A 17,574-nucleotide genomic window follows, 5' to 3' on the forward strand; every position below is an offset into this window, starting at 1 on the left:
ATTGTTTAGCTTGTCAATAAATTAGAAGCTCCAGGAAACAAATTGAAATAAAGGAGGGATAAAATTGGGTGTCAACACTACTACTACTATTACTATTTTATTATCATTGTTACAAGCATTATTATAATTTGCATTATAATCATTTTAGCACTTTTACCACCTTATGCACATGCATTGCATCTATTTCGCATAGTTAAATAATAGCGTTTATTTACTGTTGAACTTTAAAATATTATTGCACGACTATTATGACGTCACATAATTTTTTTTTATCTGAGCACTGATAAATACATACGTTTATATTAAATAATATTTTAGCACACGTTGGTATATAGTTAATTAAAATAGGTCTCTCATTTAAATTTAGAGGCCCAAATTACTTCTTTCATTCAGCCAAATTTTGGGCCCATCCGTCCCAATCAACTCATACTATTTTCGGAAAAATTCATAAAATCAGCCCATATTAATTCGGTCCATTTACAATCAGCCCATTCTTTTAATTCACTAGCCCAAATCGATTAACCCATTATTTTCATCTGACCCAACCCACTTTTTGAATTCACCGGCCCACCACCCGCGATCCGACCCGACTCGGTTCAACAAATGAAACCATTAGGTTTCTTTCCATCTTCACGCCGCACCCCCCCCCCCCCCCCCGCCTCCTTCTTTCCCCTCTCTCTTCTCTTCCTCTCTCTCCATCGACGAACAGAGTAAAACCACAGACTCCTTTCACTCCTACAGACCATGCATAGTCGATTTAAGGAAAGGATAATTAATGCTCTGTCATAAGTTCAACGTTGAAGAGGCGTTCATCCCCTTTCTTGTTTTTGTTTCAATTTGAAGCTTTAATGAGCTCTTGTCCGCTTTTAAGTTCAAATCAGTTCCCCTTTCACTTTCGAGTACAGATCTTAATGAATTTTGTCCATTTCCCTTCTTTTTCTGATCGAATAGGTTAGAATACATACGAAAATCCGAACCTTAAAAATCTCGCCCAAATTTTGAGTATCAGCAGAACCCTAGATGTTTTTCCTATAAATAATCGCGTTTTCAGTCAGTTAAGGGGGAGTTCTTTTTTTAGCCTCCAACAAGTCCCTAAAAATTGAGCTCTCTTCTTAGCCGCCTGGAAAATTCCATAGAAATTAGAAGCTTTAGCCGCCTGGAAAATTCCCTAAAAAAAAAAAAAAGGAAGTTCTTCAGCCGCAAAAATCCCCTAAATATATATCTATATCAGTTTGTAGTAGTCATATATTTCTGGTTATCGATAAAAAATATACTAAATCATTTCTGTCTGCTTTTGCCCTGGGTATTGGTTCGAATCTATACGAACTCGGAGTTTGTAGTGTTCGAGTGGACATCGAACCCCCCCCCCCCCCCCCCCCCCCCCCCGCGAACCCACTTCGCTGCACCCGAAGAAGGTCAGTAAACTTCATATCTTTTTTTATCTTCCAGTTCTTGTATGTAGTGTGTTTCTATGCTTAATTTGATGTTTAGTTCAAAATGTCGCTAGGGTGCGCTTAAATGCTTATATGATGTAGTTTCACTGTCTCACTTAGTTGTTTGTTGTTAGTTTGCTTTCATTATGCTTTAGTTCAGTTTGAGACACGTTTTGAATGCTCTTGATTGATGTTTAGTTGGCTTTATACTTATAGCAAGCCTGTTAGTTTAAATATGTCCGAAAGCATTGTGTAATTTGTCCATGTTAAGCATGTGTCTTGTGTTAGATGAATGATTTAAAGTAGAGTTCAGATTTGTTAATTTTGAATCTAGTTGCAAGTATGTGTTAGTCTAGTTTAGACTATTATTTGCTTGAGTACTGGTTCTGTTAGTCTATTATTATGGTGGATCTAATGCTATGATTGGTCTGATGAAGTTTGGAAGTTGACGTTTATTATGGTTTAATGTGTTCTTAACCCAAAATTGTCCTTTATGTTTCGAATAAGTCTATTGTCATCCAAATATATACCCGCGTACATAGCATCCCTTAAGTTTGCTAAAGTTGAGTAGATCTGGTCCATCCCCTTATTTATTTTTGGTTTTGGCTTCTATGCAATCATGAGTAATTTGTTATGTGTTTAGTTATTTAGTTTGTTTTGCTTAGTGTTGCAGTTGCTAAGAAACTGTGTTTAGTCATTTAGTTTGTTTGTTTAGTATTGTAGTTGGTATGAAACCATGTTTAGTCATTGAGTCTGTTCTGCTTAGTATCGTAATTAGTACAAAATTACACTCAAGGTGGCCTAGCTTGTTTGCTCAATTTGAGAATTGTGTGATTTGTTTTTAAGGTTAAGATACTGTGCCATACATATATATGCTTGGAAATATGATTAAGTTATCTAGACCATATTGTTTTCCAAATCACAACTTGTCTAATCTCCATCTAGGGCCAGGTAGCATTAAATCTAGCTTGGATTGTCTGTAATCATTTGTCTAAAAATAAAAACTGAGAAGGTTTTATTTTTGCTAAAATCTGTGTTTTGTTGGAATCCCCCCTAATCTGCAAAGCGAGTTTCACTGTCGTAGGAAAAGTCTACTGTAATATGATGATCTATGTTTCAAACCAATATCGCAGGCTAATGATCATGTACTGCTTCTGTTATGGGTGAATTTTGTTGAAAAGAATTTTAAACTAATCGAAAACTAGACTTTAGTCCAAGGTCCATTTCAATCTTCACTTTTATTTGGGTACTGTCTAAAAATAAGTATTTAGGCTTAACTAAGATGGTTGGTTCCTCTGCTTGAATCTCATGCCTGGTTTACACTATTTTAAAAGGAACAAAAGAGAAAGAGAAAGCTCAGGTTCTCAATCTCATTTGGGAATTATTATCTGCCCAGATTTTAAAGAAAAGGGGAAAGTTGGTTCTGTTTTTTTTTTTTTTTTTTATACATGCCTAAGTATAATAAATATCGCACTGTTGATTCTGCCTATGCCTAAAGGCTGCCTGCTTGTATAGTGCAATGTATATGTACGTATATTGCCGGTATATTTTCGTTTAAGCACGTTAATAGGGAGATTAAATGGGTCATTATGGATCAAGCTTGAACCCTCCCCGGTGTTAGCCATGCCTGAGATTCATGAAATCCCTTGAAACTTGTGCAACATCGGGAAGACGGGAGCAAAAGCTTTCCAATATTAACCCTCTAAGTATCCTTATGAATGTGAATACACGAAGTATACTTAAATATACATAGTATATACATAATCCACTGGGCTATTTTGAATTTACATTATGTATACTTAGCTTTACTTACCGATTATATGCTAATCCTTTTTTTTTATGCATGGTCATCACGTACGAGTCCGAGGGACTCGTCTTCTTTCGCATTCGATGTTGGGCCAGGGCCCAACGAAATATTACTTCCCTCTCTGTCCAGCCCTGTCCGCAGCATATATACAAAAAGAAAGAAATGAAATTTTTGGCCAAAGCTCAATAGCATGAACAGTTCGCAGCAGTTGGGCCCTAAAAGTGGGCCAGATCCATTCAATTTTTTCCCTCTACCTTATTTTTATTGTTGTGTATTTTGATTTGCCTTGTATGACTAACACCTTATCTTATTTTGTTTTCTTAACTTGGATGAATTCTAGTAAAATTAGTGGGTTAGCTTTAGTATAATGGGTAGTTAATTTAAGAGAGAAACTCTCAATTAGTCCCATAGATTTCATTCCCTTTCTTATGTTAAAATTATTTATGGCATCTATAATATTTTTTTATATATATATTAGAATAATTGATTTCAAAATAGTATGACTACATATTTTGAGCTAAAGTAATCATCATTTATTCTCACTAACTTAAAGAATTCAAACGTAATGGATAGGCCAATATGAACTTAAGTATATGTTTGTAAACAATTTTTTTTTAAAGATTTATCCAAATCGTGCATATTTTTAGCTAAGCATAGTTAATAAGAAATAATAAAAAGGATAAAGAAAATTCACATTAGCTATTTTTGTATTTTGTTTATACTCCTAAAAAAATGCAAAAATCAATTAATATCTCGCCATTTGAGTTTTTTCAAACATTCATTAAAACGCTGCACAAACCCGCATTTTCTTCTACTTATATGCAAACTATTATATTTTGTAAATCTTATTTTAAATAACATTATTATTTAAAGCCTTAGCAACACTTATAAGTCTTATTTTACATAGTGTTATTATTTAAAGTCTTAGCAATATTTATAAGTTTATTTTAAATAGCATTTGAAGTCTCCCTTTTATGCAAATTATTCTACATATCTTATTTTGAATAGCATTTTTATTTAAAGCCTTAGCCATATTTATAAACCTTATTTTAAATAACATTATTATATTTTCCTTCAAAACTTTGGCAACATTTACAAGTTATTTTTTTTAAAATCTAAATGCTACATTTTCATTTTTAACATTAATTAATTAACCTAAGTTTGACAGGATAACCGTAGTTAACGGATTCTAAAGGATGCCTAACCCCTTTCCTTTAGGATAATCTAGAACTCTTACCTAGAATCACGCTGATTAAGCAGACCATTAGCAGAGGCTTAGTTTGACTTGGCCTTAGTCAATATTTAGGTGTCCTAATTCACCCATAAACTAATTAGGTGGCGACTCCTTAAAATAAACAAATAGGAATCACCAATATGTTGTACTCCTACTTTTACCCGTTTTAAATGGGGTATAACACATAATCCAGTTGTCATCGACCCAATGACATGTAATAGCAAAAAAATCTAACTTGTTAAGACTAAGACCCAAATCAGCGGTAAGAGAAACATTACAATTTAAAGAATTAAATACATGGCGCAAATAAAATCTATATTTTTTATACAAATCTATAACATCCGCTCTACAAGTACTTCTAGGAATACCCTCAAATAACGGATTATAACAACGTTGAATGTAAGTAACAAACCCCAAGCCCGAAGGAAAGGAAAATGGTAAACAATCATAAGCTACCATTTTAGCTATTTCTACACGCTCTTTTTTCTTGTCATACTTAAAAATTTTATCGGTTCGTGGGTCTATCGTCATTTGAATACCCCCCACATTTGAACCCGTTTGCTCTCCCCAAACATCCATATGTTTCTTTCTCATATGCCCATTTAGTGTACCCGTTCCACCATCCTTACTAGTTTCTTGCTTAAAAGTAAATATTTGTCCACATAGGGTACATTTAGCGGTTCCGGTTTCCCTATCCTTAGTCATAAATTTTCAAATTTTAGCGGTTGCCTTACGAGTTCTAGGCGGTTTGCCTTGTGTATGTGATTGTGCAAGACATGTATCTCCTATGGAAATTTCGGGGGGTTGTGTTTCATCATCATCATTATCATCATCAATTTCATTAAAAGTATCGGTAGAATGTTGTTGCATTGCCTCATGACCTAAAAGTGGATTATTTCCACCAATATCAATGCCTAAATTATGTTTTTCTTCCACAAATGTTTCCTCATTAAGCCCACGCCTAATAATACCACTACTACCGGCACCACGTCTAAATCTCTTCGCCATTATTAAATAGAATTAATTTAAATCACACTCAAATAAATCACAAGAAAATGAATTGCAACAAATTAAATTGCTAGAATTAAAGATAGAGTTGGAACGAAGATACCAAATTGCCGGACTAATTTCCAACAAAGTGAAGGCGGCTACAATTGCAAATTCACGAAAGCTACTTCGGATTATTGCAAAATCACCAACTCCACCAACAATATTATAATTGCAAAATTAATAATTGAAACTATAATAAGACTTTATAATATTTATTTGAGAGAAATTTAAAGTGGCTAATTGTTGCAAAGTAACTATAATTGAGAGATTGAGATTTGAGAGAAAGAGATTAAGAGAAGAGTGAATTGGTGTGGATTAAAATGGAAATGGAGAGGTTTATATAGGGGTGGGGGATGGGTTAAAGTGTGAAAAAAAAAGTTGGGGGGTTTGGGGGGGGGGGGGGGGGGGGGGGAAGTTGGGGACCGTTTGGCAACGGCCATTTTTGCAAATGGACCGTTGCCCAACGGTCCAATTTGGGCCCAAAGCCAAAACGGCTACAAAGTAATTTATTTTTTTAAATTTCAGCGGTTTACCGGTTCCGGTTTCAAAAAAATTGAAACCGGACCGTTTATTTTAGCCGGTAAAACCGGACCGGTTGACACGTTTAGGCAAAATACATAAATTGACACCTAAAGTATCACCAAAAAGTCACTTTCACACTTAAATTTTACTAATGATCTATTATACACCTAATATATGAAATATATTATTTACCCCTGAAAGCTGAAGTGGCATAAAAAAAAAATTTAAATAATAGGAGGGTGAGGTCAAAATTAAAGTAATTTTTTTAAAAATTTAATAAAAAAATAATTTTCAACCCCTCCCCCTTATTCTTCTTTATTCAACGACCACCCCCCACCCCTGCTCCTTCTCCTCCACCTTTCCGCCACCCCTCTGCCGGAGCTCCGACGAGCTCATCTCCAGCAGCGAGCTTTTTCTTCGTCAACCCAATACTGAAATGAAAAGAAAAATAGATTTTAATTAAAAAAAAAATCACTCCTTCTTCTCCATTTTCTTCTTCATCTTCATTACCACCACTCCCAACCCCTCCCCTTCCTCCATCTCCACGCCACCCCACCCCACCCCGACGCCCCAAACCCTTATACTTCATCATTTCAAAGTCACAAACAAAAATTCAAAAATCTGAAATTAAAAAAAAATGATTCTCTTTAATTCCACCATTTTGATCTATCAATTAATGGATCAAACTCATTAGACATTAGCTATGCAAGAAAACCCATTACTTTATTTTTTTCATTTTAGGTTGGTGGTAGAAAATGGTGGGGCCCCGGGTAGGGAACGTCGGGGTCGGGTGGGGTGGCGTGGAGGAGAAGAGGGGGTAAGGTGGCGGTACTGAAATGAAGAAGAGAAGATGAAGAAGAAGAAGAAGAAGAAGAAGAAGAGGAGGAGGTGGGGGAGAAGAAGGGAGGGAGGAGGAGGGGGGTGGCGGCCTAGGGGGCTGTACTAAAATGAAGAAGGAGGGGTGGGGGGGGGGGGGTAAAAAATCAGTTTTTTATTAAATTAAAATTTAGAAAATTTTCAAGGTGGCGTTGATGTGACTAGAGAGTGTGTTACACTTTTCATTGTGCAACTGGTCATCAGTTTGCGGAAGGTAAATAATATCATTTTTTCATATATTGGTGTGCAATAGGTCACTAGTAAAGTTTAAGTGTGAAAGTGGATTTTTGGTGATACTTTAAGTGCCAATTTATGTATTTTGCCTTTAAAATACTATACTAACGTCTCTGTAGTGATTTGCTTCTCCAAACAATGAAGGCCATCAAGAATTCAATACACATCTCATTATTTGAACAGCAGAATCAAATCTTCAACCAGAAAGGGTACTATTGTTCCTTAAACAATCTGTGAGTCAACGTCAAATGCATTTCTTTCGACATCTTTTCTAATTAGAAACAGAAATCTCGGACAAGTCGACTATTCTTCCAAAAGTAGGGCTTTTATAAATTACCGTATATACAAATTGACATCATTTAATTTAAAATTATAAGTAGGTAATTTAGATTAGTTATTTAGAAGGAAATTCAGGTGATTCAATTTAGGAATTTCCACTTTTATAATAATATTGATATTGATATAGATATAAATATAGATGTGATGTCGGTATATGGGGCAGAGGTTTGAGAGACAGACTTGTTGGTGCAAGAAACTAGGATGGTCTTATCAGAAGCGGGCAAGGAACTTTATTTAAAAATCAATTATGCCTTTAGCAACATAGGTATACATTTTCTTCCTTATCACAAATGTAAGTAAGGAAGGTAACCTCTGTAACCATTAACAATTAAATCTTCTGCATTTAAGAATAAAAATTCAAATCTATATATAATATAAAGCTAGGCATAGACAAGGTGATGTGGCACATCTCTATGACCATCATTCCTATTTATCTTTTTTCTCCTTTTTTGGATTTTTCTCTCATTTTTTTTATTTACATGCTATGTTAAAAAAATCCAAAAGTCACTCTTTTAACTCTCTTTATAATTTCTTAATTATGACAAATGTTACACCTTGCACATTGTATTATTTATAACATTTTGTCATTTTTTTTTCCTTAAACTCATCCTATTACTTTGTCTTATATTAAAAATAAATATGCAGCCTTAAAGTCTCTACTAAATTCTCTAGATGTTATGGTTCTTCTCCTCTCCCTTAAATTAATTTTATTGAATGTGTAGTATTAATCATGTAGTAATGGCTGGAACTAAAAAGACAATAACCTAAGCCTTATATAATCCAAACGGTATTGCTTCAACTGTGCATTGTGAATTCTAGAGCATATGTATCTTCTTGGCACTTAAAGGGATATACGATCTCAAAGTTCAATTCAAGTCCACCGAGGTTTATATTTTCTATGTTCTTGCTGCTACGAATTTCTCTTTCATTTTTATTTTTATTTGTAATATGTGATGCATACTTTGTCTGTCATATAAATGTGTGTGTGTTTTCTATTTTTCTTTTATGAGAGTGTGCTAATTTAGATCAGGTGTTTGATTTTCTTGAAAGCTTAAAGTAGGGATATTTTGGCCTAATGTTGAATGCAGTATTTCTTTTGGGAGTAATACTTGGATATAGAATTGTCTGATTTGAGAATGTTATTGCAGGGACTGTTTCAGAGAGTGTAATACCCACAAAGATCAAAAGCATTGGTATATATCTATTACATATATTATATTAATTTATTCTCATAAAATTATGTGTATTTGTATTCTTGAATATGTATGATTGTGTTAAGTTTGTGAGACTTTCAGTACATTTTAACAGAAAAGTTATATGCATGTATCTTCAAGATGCACATGTAGTTGAATATTTTCATTACAATACAAGTGGAGAGGTATATGTGATTGGGTTCCTCTTGATGATATCATTCTTTTGGAGGAATATTTTTGTTATCTTCATGGATTTATCAATATATATATATATATATATATATATTTTTTTTTTTTGGAGGAATATATATAAGAAAATAGGCTCGATTATTATTAATTTTTTTTAAAATGTCTAAATAGAGCGAACTACATATTAAGACTATCACTTATTTCTTTTCTTTTTTTTTTGTTTTTTAGGGATGATGGATTATGCGGTTTGCTATGAAATAGTGCAAGTCTTCTGAACGATAACCTAATTTTTTATATTTTTTCCCGTAACTATTTATTATTGGTTATATTTTGAATTCTTGAAATTAAGATTACAGTATAAGCACAAAAATATTATTTAAATACATATAAAATTAATTATGTGTTGACCGTTTATTTATAAAATATTTAAAAGTGATTTTCTCAATTTTTATTTAGTTTTTTAAAAATTATAATTCTCTCATTTTCATCTTACCTTATTTTGCAAATCTAATTCTATGAATACAAAAGAAGAAGAACAAAAGGATGATACAAAGATTTTAAATGATATAAACTAAACCATGTGCTGAACATTTTTTACACTGTTATTCATGAAACTAATATTATATCATAAGATTACAAAATTATTACAATAATACATACAAAATTATGTATTGTTTTGGATTCTAATTCAGTTCTTATATTAAATATAATATTTATTTTATAGTTCACTATTATTAAAATTGAATGTTTAATTATAGTAATATCATTTTCTCGGTAAGATATAAGATTTTATTCAGATTTGGCAAAATGGCACAACATGGTATCGGCAACAATAATTAAGCGAGACCGGAGGATATTGAAAAAGAGCAAACATTATTGACAATACAATTATATCGAGCAACAACTGAGTATTACGATTGGGGAATGTAATGAGATTAAATTGATCAAAAGTAAAGATGGATATTTTTATTACAAAAAAATAACAATAATTATTCATACCGCGCGAAGCGCGAACATATACACTAGTAAAAGAATCAGAAGAAAACACAATTAATTAAGAAGAAAAAATTATTGAAGAGATAATTTTTAATTTTACATTCCTAGCTATAATGAAAGCAAATTTTTTAGAAGTTACCTGAAGGAAAAACCTCATCAAAAAATCAATAAACTGAGGGTGTGAATTTATCAGCCTCAGACGTATATAACATCTAATTTGCATGATGCAGAAGAGCAATAAAGTGCATTAATTGGTGAAATGATGGTCTTTAAACCCACTCAAAAACGTTGTGGAGGTTAAATCTGATTGTGAATTGAACAGTTGGAATGAATTTGAATCAGAAATATACATATATTCATTGCAACTTTTCATAAAGTGCATTAATGGTCTTTCAACCCACTCAAAAACGTGTTGGAGGTTAAATCTGATGGTGAATTGAATAGTTGGAATGAATTTGAATAGCAAATATACATATATTCATTCCAACATTTCAAATTCTCACAATGTTTTAAGCAACAAGAGGAGTTGACAGAAAAAAAATTAATTTTCTTTTGCAGTTATTTATCATTTATGGAAAGTTACTTTTACTATTTTGTGCAAAATTATTAATAAGAGTAGTATTTAAGTGAAGGGTAAAATGGTCGTTCAACATTTAATGGATATTTTCGTAACTCAACTTTGCCATCTGAGAGGTTCCCACTTTTAGAATAGTATATGATAATGATAAGTGTGACACAACTATATGGGGAAGAAATTTTGTGTGAGAAACTTGATGGTGGAAAAAAAACTTGGATCTAATTATTTTTCTCTGAGAAGAGATTTTGTATTATATAACATCCTGACTTGGACAGAAATTGTTCAGCTTCATTAAACTTGAATGTCTTAAGAGGTAAAGACTATTTTTGCATTGTGGATCGCACTCAAATTCGCTTGATTAATACTGTACCATAGGTGTTCAAAGGTGCAAAAATATTTTAATTAAGTGATATGCAAACGGGAATAAATGATGACACTTTTCGTTAATATGAGAGAACTCAAAAAGCTCCTAATTAAGTGAGACTGGCACTCGGAAAATCTTTTTTTTTTTTTAATTAAAGGCCACTAGGTTTTGTGCCACCTAGTGGCTATTTTATTAATAAAGTAAAGGTTCAACAAAAACAAAAGGTCTTTGAAAGCGTGAAACACAACAGAAAGCAAATAGACTTAAGCTAAGTGAAAAGGGAAAGTGCAGCCATTGAAGTCAATTTGAGCGGCCCGTTGCTGCTGGTTCCTTGACGTTGTTGGTGATGATTTGGCCTTCGTCCCTCCACAAAATTCCATCTTTGAAGCTTCTTGAACACAGGTTTGTTGCTTGATCTCCCTACTGATTTCTCTCATTTGTACTTCGGTATTTGTGTCGATTTGGGTTGAAATTGCTCCGAATCTGATCTAATATGGTGTGTTGTTTGTTGATGTGTCTTCATTGTTTCCAATTTTGTGGTGAGTTCGAACTTTCTGACTTTCTCCGCAACTTCGATTTTTATTTGAAATTGCTTAGAAATCTGCTCCGATGTTATGTGTTGTTTGTTGATGCGCCTTCATTGCTTCTAATCTTGTGGTGAATTCATGATCTCTGACTTTCTCCGCAGCTCTGTGGTTTGTGTTTGCGTGTCTGGTATACATTTCTAGACGCCTCTTCGATCTGCTCCTGCTTGTGAACAATTGGGGTTTCTGAGTTGCAATTGTCATTGTGTGTCGTTGCTCTGTGGTATTGTTGTCTGTATTTTTCTCTGCACATTTCTTCAGCCTTATCATGGTGTATTTTCTATTTTAAATACACCATGACTAGAGTACCTGTACCTGCACATGAAACAACTATGTTAGTGAGAAAAGGGATCTCCATTCTCATCTTCCAAGGAATTTGAGAATTTTGGTCCCTAAGTTGTTTGATTCCCTTTCTTCCTATCTCTGCCCATTAGATCCTTTCATCTCCCCTCCTCTCTATCATCTTCGACAATTCCTCACCCTTAGGTAGGGTATATTACTCTTGTCACTGTTTATGAGCTTTCTTCCCCATGTGTCCATTTCTTGAAAGCTGTTAGCAGTATAATCACCTCTGTCCAGAGCTAGATTTGTAAGGAAATCTGCAAGTTTATTCCCCTCTCTGAATATATGATTAACCACCACGGTTCTTTCACACATGATCCTCCAAATTTCCTCCATGACATTGATGATTTGCCAAGGAACTTGCCACTTCCTTTCCATGACATTTTTCATGATCATAGAATCAGTTTCTACTATCATTTGCTGAATATTCATCCTCTCCATGTACTTTAGTGCCTGCATTATAGCTTCTGCTTCCGCCTGGGTATTTGTGTAGTTGCCATCCCTCATCTCATGAGACTGAGCAAACACCAAATCTCCACTTGTATTTCTGAGACAAAAACCCCAAGAACTTCTACCTGGATTTCCTCTAGAAGCCCCATCAGTATTGCATTTTATCCAACCTGTATCTGGTGGCCTCCAACATACTTGGTATATCTTCACTTTAGGGGAATAAGACTGCAAAGACTTCAATAACTCTTGCCAGCTATAAGGAGCATACTTAAAATTACTTCTTCTTGTCTTCATAAATAAAATTACAGTATGCATGATCTTGTACTTCAGCTTGTTAACAGAAACCTTCCCTCCATGTTGTATAGTGTTTCTCCTTTTCCAAAGCTCCCACACTATGACTACTGGTATAATCTGATAAATCATCTTAGTGTGCTGGTTTTCTGCTAACTCCCACTATGCTGTTATGACTTGTGTAAGCTGCATTCCTGAAATACTGATACCAACAGGTCCACAAAAGTATTTCCAAGTAATCTGAGCTACATTAGAATTTAGAAACACATGAGCTATGGTTTCCTCCTGTGGAACTAGACAGCAGCTACACTTAGAAGCAAATTGAAAGCCCCATTTCTTTAAAGTATCATCCAATGGCAACTTTCTTTGCCATAGTCTCCATGTGAAAAAACTAATTTTTATAGGAAGACCCTTCGCCCACAAGTATTCATAGACTTTGCTAGTTTCTTTCCTTTGTCTCATCACCTGGAAAGCAGAACTAACTGAGAAAGTACCTTTAGAATCTAGCTTCCAATATGGTCTGTCCAAGGTATCCCCTCCTGTAGGTGGTTTTACCTTTTGAATGATATGATTAGCCATCTCCACAGGTAACAACTCCCTTATCTGCCCCTCCTTCCATCTTCCATCCTCATGTACTTCTTTGACCTGCACTACTGTATAGTCACATTGAAAATTTGGTGGGACCATCTGATATAAAGCTCCTATACTAGTCCAGTTGTCTAACCAAAATTGACAATTCCCTTGCTTTAGTTGCCACCAAATTTCATGGTCTATAACATCTCTACACTGTAGCATCTTCTTCCAAACATAAGTTCCCCCTTTCCACTGTGCTAAAATAGCATTATGCTTTTTCAAGTACTTGTTGCTCATGTAAGTCCTCCATAGAGACTGTTTCGTTATGAAGTTCCACCATAATTTAGCAAATAGGGCCTTGGACATATCTTGCAAGCATCCGAAGCCCATTCCACCTTCCTCCTTGGGATGACAAAGGGTATTCCAAGATGTCCAGTGTTTGCTAGAGTTTCCAACACTATTACTCCAGAATGTTTTTGCAAATAATCTCTGAATCTGAGCTAGAACTCCCGAAGGTGGGTCACAAACTGAAAGTAAATGAATTGGCATACTCTGTAAAACATGGTTAATAAGTGTAGTTCTTCCACCCATTGAAAGTAATTTGCCAGTCCATAAACTTAGCTTGTTTTGTATCTTATTAGTGATCTCCTTGAAATGTGCTATTCTTCTTCTTTCATAGTAGATTGGCACCCCTAAATATGTAAAAGGAAAGTCCTTCCTAGGGATGTTTGTCTCTTCCACCACACTATTAGCCACTGTCTGAGATACTGATTGGTGCAAGTATACAACACTCTTCTCCTTATTAATCTTCTGTCCACTAACCTTCTCATATTTTGCCAAAGTCTCCATCACAAGCTTCCATCACAAGCTTCAAAGTTTGTGGTTAAGCAGAAGTAAAAATGATAGTATCATCTGCATATGCCAAATGATTAATATAGGGGCTCCACTTTGGCATAGCATATCCAACATAGCCTTCCTTGTAGTGTAAGTGATTTAAGGCTCTGGTCATACATTCTGAAGCAATGATAAATAAAGTAGGTGATAGAGGATCACCTTGTTTTACTCCTCTAGATGATTTAAAGAAACCCTGTGCTTGCCCATTTATCAGAATAGAATACCAGTTGTTTGAGATGATTCTGTAAACCATATCTATAAGCATCTCTGTCACGACCTAACCCCGTAGGCCGTGACTAGTGCCCGATCTGGGCACCCAGACACATCTATCAAATGCTATCTCAAATTTTATTAACCGCATTCCAGTATATAGCAGAAGCCGACAAGACTATATTTTAAATTTAGATAATTTCCAGAAAAATTTCGGCAGAGTTTCCTTTGTTTTACGGACTATCCAATATACCCTGCGCACAGAAAATACCAACAAAGGCCACACAGGGCCAACAAAGCAACATTTAAACATATGCGGACCGGCCGCCGCGGCGAATGGGATCGCCCAAACACAACATATACACGCATTCATACAGGAAGACCCCCAACTCACAAACATGTCCACAGACCTCTAAACAGACCGACAGAATCATATGACGGGACAGGGCCCCGTCGTACCCCTGAGTGACGTACATTTATACAATAGCAGGAAACTGTACCAAAAATATAGGCTCCGGATAAGAGAGCGCCTCAGAATAGCAGAATAAGATCCTAAGCGGGCGGATCAGCGAACCTGTCGTATGTACCTGCGCGGCATGAAAACGCAGCCCCCGAAAAAAGGGGGTCAGTACGAAATATGTACTGAATATGTAAAGCCTGAAGTAGAGAAACCAAAATCATAACCGGAAACAGAACGAACAGAAAGGAATGCAAAAATCCAGAATACCAAATGCATATTTCAAAACATAAGGAATGTGTACAGAAACATATGCCATATCATGTCCGGCCCCCACCAAGGGACTCGGTAGACAGAACGTGGTCACCCTCCCGACGCTGGTGCCACAACACATAAGGATCAGAATAGGGGATAACCCCATAACATAGCATGTCATGTCAAATGGTCATATCGGATCATATCATATCATATCAAAATAGTGTACATGGCACAGCATACTCCACAACCCATGTACACGTATACCTGCCCCCTCACCATCGAGGCACGGCGAACAATGCAGAGGAATACGCTTGACAACATATCCTGGCCCGGGCTCAGTGAAGGAAACATTGAGACATCCACGAGTCGAGTAGTGAGAAACTAATGCAATATGAGACATAATACATTTTACAAGGACTCGATGGAGTATTCCGAACAACAACCGTATTAATGAAACCGCACGATAGTCACGGTGCGTATATTTCGGATAACAAAAATAGATTATGTGATAATAGTCTTCTTGGGATCATTTTCATATTCCAAAATAATTTATAAGATTCAATAGAATAACTTAAACAAGTGTCATTTAGTAGTCAGAAGAGTAGTTAAGACGTTTCCTTTAAAACTTCTCAAAATAGGTTAAAATGCAATAAGAGTGAAATCGAGCATAGTGGGCCCACCTCGGGTCAACTAAAGTGATAGGCTCAATTTACGTACATTAAGTCTATAGAGTCATCCCTGGAGATCTTCGAACAATCTCCTAACTTTCCAAGCAATTTGTGTAAACTTGCCAAATTCTTTCAACAAAACGTACTTATAGGATTCAATTCTATTGAATGAAAAAGGAACATTTTCAGATTTAGTTTGCTATAAACAGAATATCCCCCGAGGTTCAATTTCAAACCTAGTACATCTAGGACATGCCAAGAGAAAGAAAAGGATAGCTTTACATACCTGTCGACGACTATCCGTGAATCCCTTTTGCCTCGTTGCTCTTTTCGCCTATTTATATAAAAGTGACGTTATCGTTAGTAACTATATTTTCTAGTTCGCCACTCTATAGTTCATTCTTCTATAGGACCTACATTCCAGTCTATATATATGTTCTCACTTAAGTATTCTATTATCTAGCATTTTGGCGAAGATTCGGCAGCACTTCCCCTTATAGGTTCACCTATCCAAATTTCCAATTGTGTTCCTGTAGACACAGAAATACCAGCAACAATACATGGGCACACTTATACTTTCAATTCCTTCAATCCAATAAAAAGCGACAATATGATCGTATCAACACAATTCCAACTTTAACTTTCCAATCTTTTCGCCATATAGTTCGGGACAACAACAACTATAATTCTACTTAAAATTAACTATCATGCTTGATAAAAAATAACTCCTGCTCACGGCCCAAAACAACAACATAACATTACCATTTACAATTTCTTGTGATCAACACTTATCTATCAAGTTTACAAAAATCGCAATAACTTGCAATTGTCCAACTCCAACCAAACAACAATAACACGTTTAGCAACATTGTCTATACTAACTCCTACAGCAGCCCATAACGACTTCAACTCCACTTTTTAACCATCGATGTCTTCATTCTTATTTTAGAACCCATGACAACAACAATCAACATTCAAACTAAATTAGCCCATCCATTTACATAAAACAGTCCATGGTTGGACTGTTTTTCCCACTTCCACATATATCATTTCTTTTACATCTTAACTCACATATTTAAAATGCAAACAATACACCACAATGTCCATAACAATCAACAACTAAAGTATCACATAAAACAGTCCATTAACTCCTTAAATCAACTCCTACACGGCTTCAACACAACCACATACAAAATTCCATAATTTTCATTCCTTTCAAACACACTACATCATTCAAACCATCCTTAATACATGTACAAGAAATTCAAACATTACTTCACATAAGCCCTTCACACGGCTAACTTTAAATTTCAACAACAACATTCAATACCAACATGCACCATTTTATACATAGTCACAATGCATCCAACTCATTCTAAATGTAAAAGAAATAACCAATTCTTACCTTGGATACTTGGCTCCAATTTGTGTCTTAAATCTTTATACTTATTCTTGCTTCTCCACCTCTATCTCCTTGTCTTCTCCTTAGAATTTTTACTAAGCAACAAAACTGATTTTTTTTTTTTAAACCCCAATCTAGCCGTGAGCAGCCATGGACACTTTTTTTTTCTTGCTCTTGAGCTTTCTACCAACAAATGACTTGAAAATGGTCATTTGCACTACATCCAATTAAATATATATATTTCCCATATTGCTACACGTATTCCCCCTTTTGATGACTCACTTTTGCACCTTGTTTTGTTAATTTCCAGATTTTGATTCCTTTATTTTTTTTATTTTTATTCGGGTGGGGCCCACATGGCCCCTTAAGCTTAATTAATTAATGAAGTGATTTAAATTTTAATCCCACTTAATAATCTAATCATAGTTAATTTACCCCTAATCTCCAATAATATCTTTATACCAATAAAATTTATACACAATTTATGTTTTAATTAAAATTGAAAATTAACGATTTCTATTTCGTATCCGAAAATAATTCCGCCTTTAACTTGAGTCGATTTGCTTGCGGATAATTCGTCGTATAAATGTACGGGGTATAACAATCTCCCCAAAACCAATTTTCCTGAGCA

General features: G+C 34.9%; 1 long non-coding RNA gene across 1 annotated transcript; it reads right to left on the bottom strand.

The window, feature by feature from the left end:
• Positions 1-14,221: 14,221 nt before the first annotated feature.
• Positions 14,222-17,120, bottom strand: LOC132634006 (uncharacterized). The gene is made up of 3 exons (XR_009579996.1): positions 16,947-17,120; positions 15,828-15,875; positions 14,222-14,745 (listed from the first exon to the last, which is right to left on the bottom strand). It is a non-coding gene; the product is annotated as an uncharacterized LOC132634006 (long non-coding RNA).
• Positions 17,121-17,574: the final 454 nt, after the last annotated feature.

The sequence above is a fragment of the Lycium barbarum genome, chromosome 3 (assembly GCF_019175385.1).
Source record: "Lycium barbarum isolate Lr01 chromosome 3, ASM1917538v2, whole genome shotgun sequence".
Lineage (NCBI taxonomy): Eukaryota > Viridiplantae > Streptophyta > Magnoliopsida > Solanales > Solanaceae > Lycium > Lycium barbarum.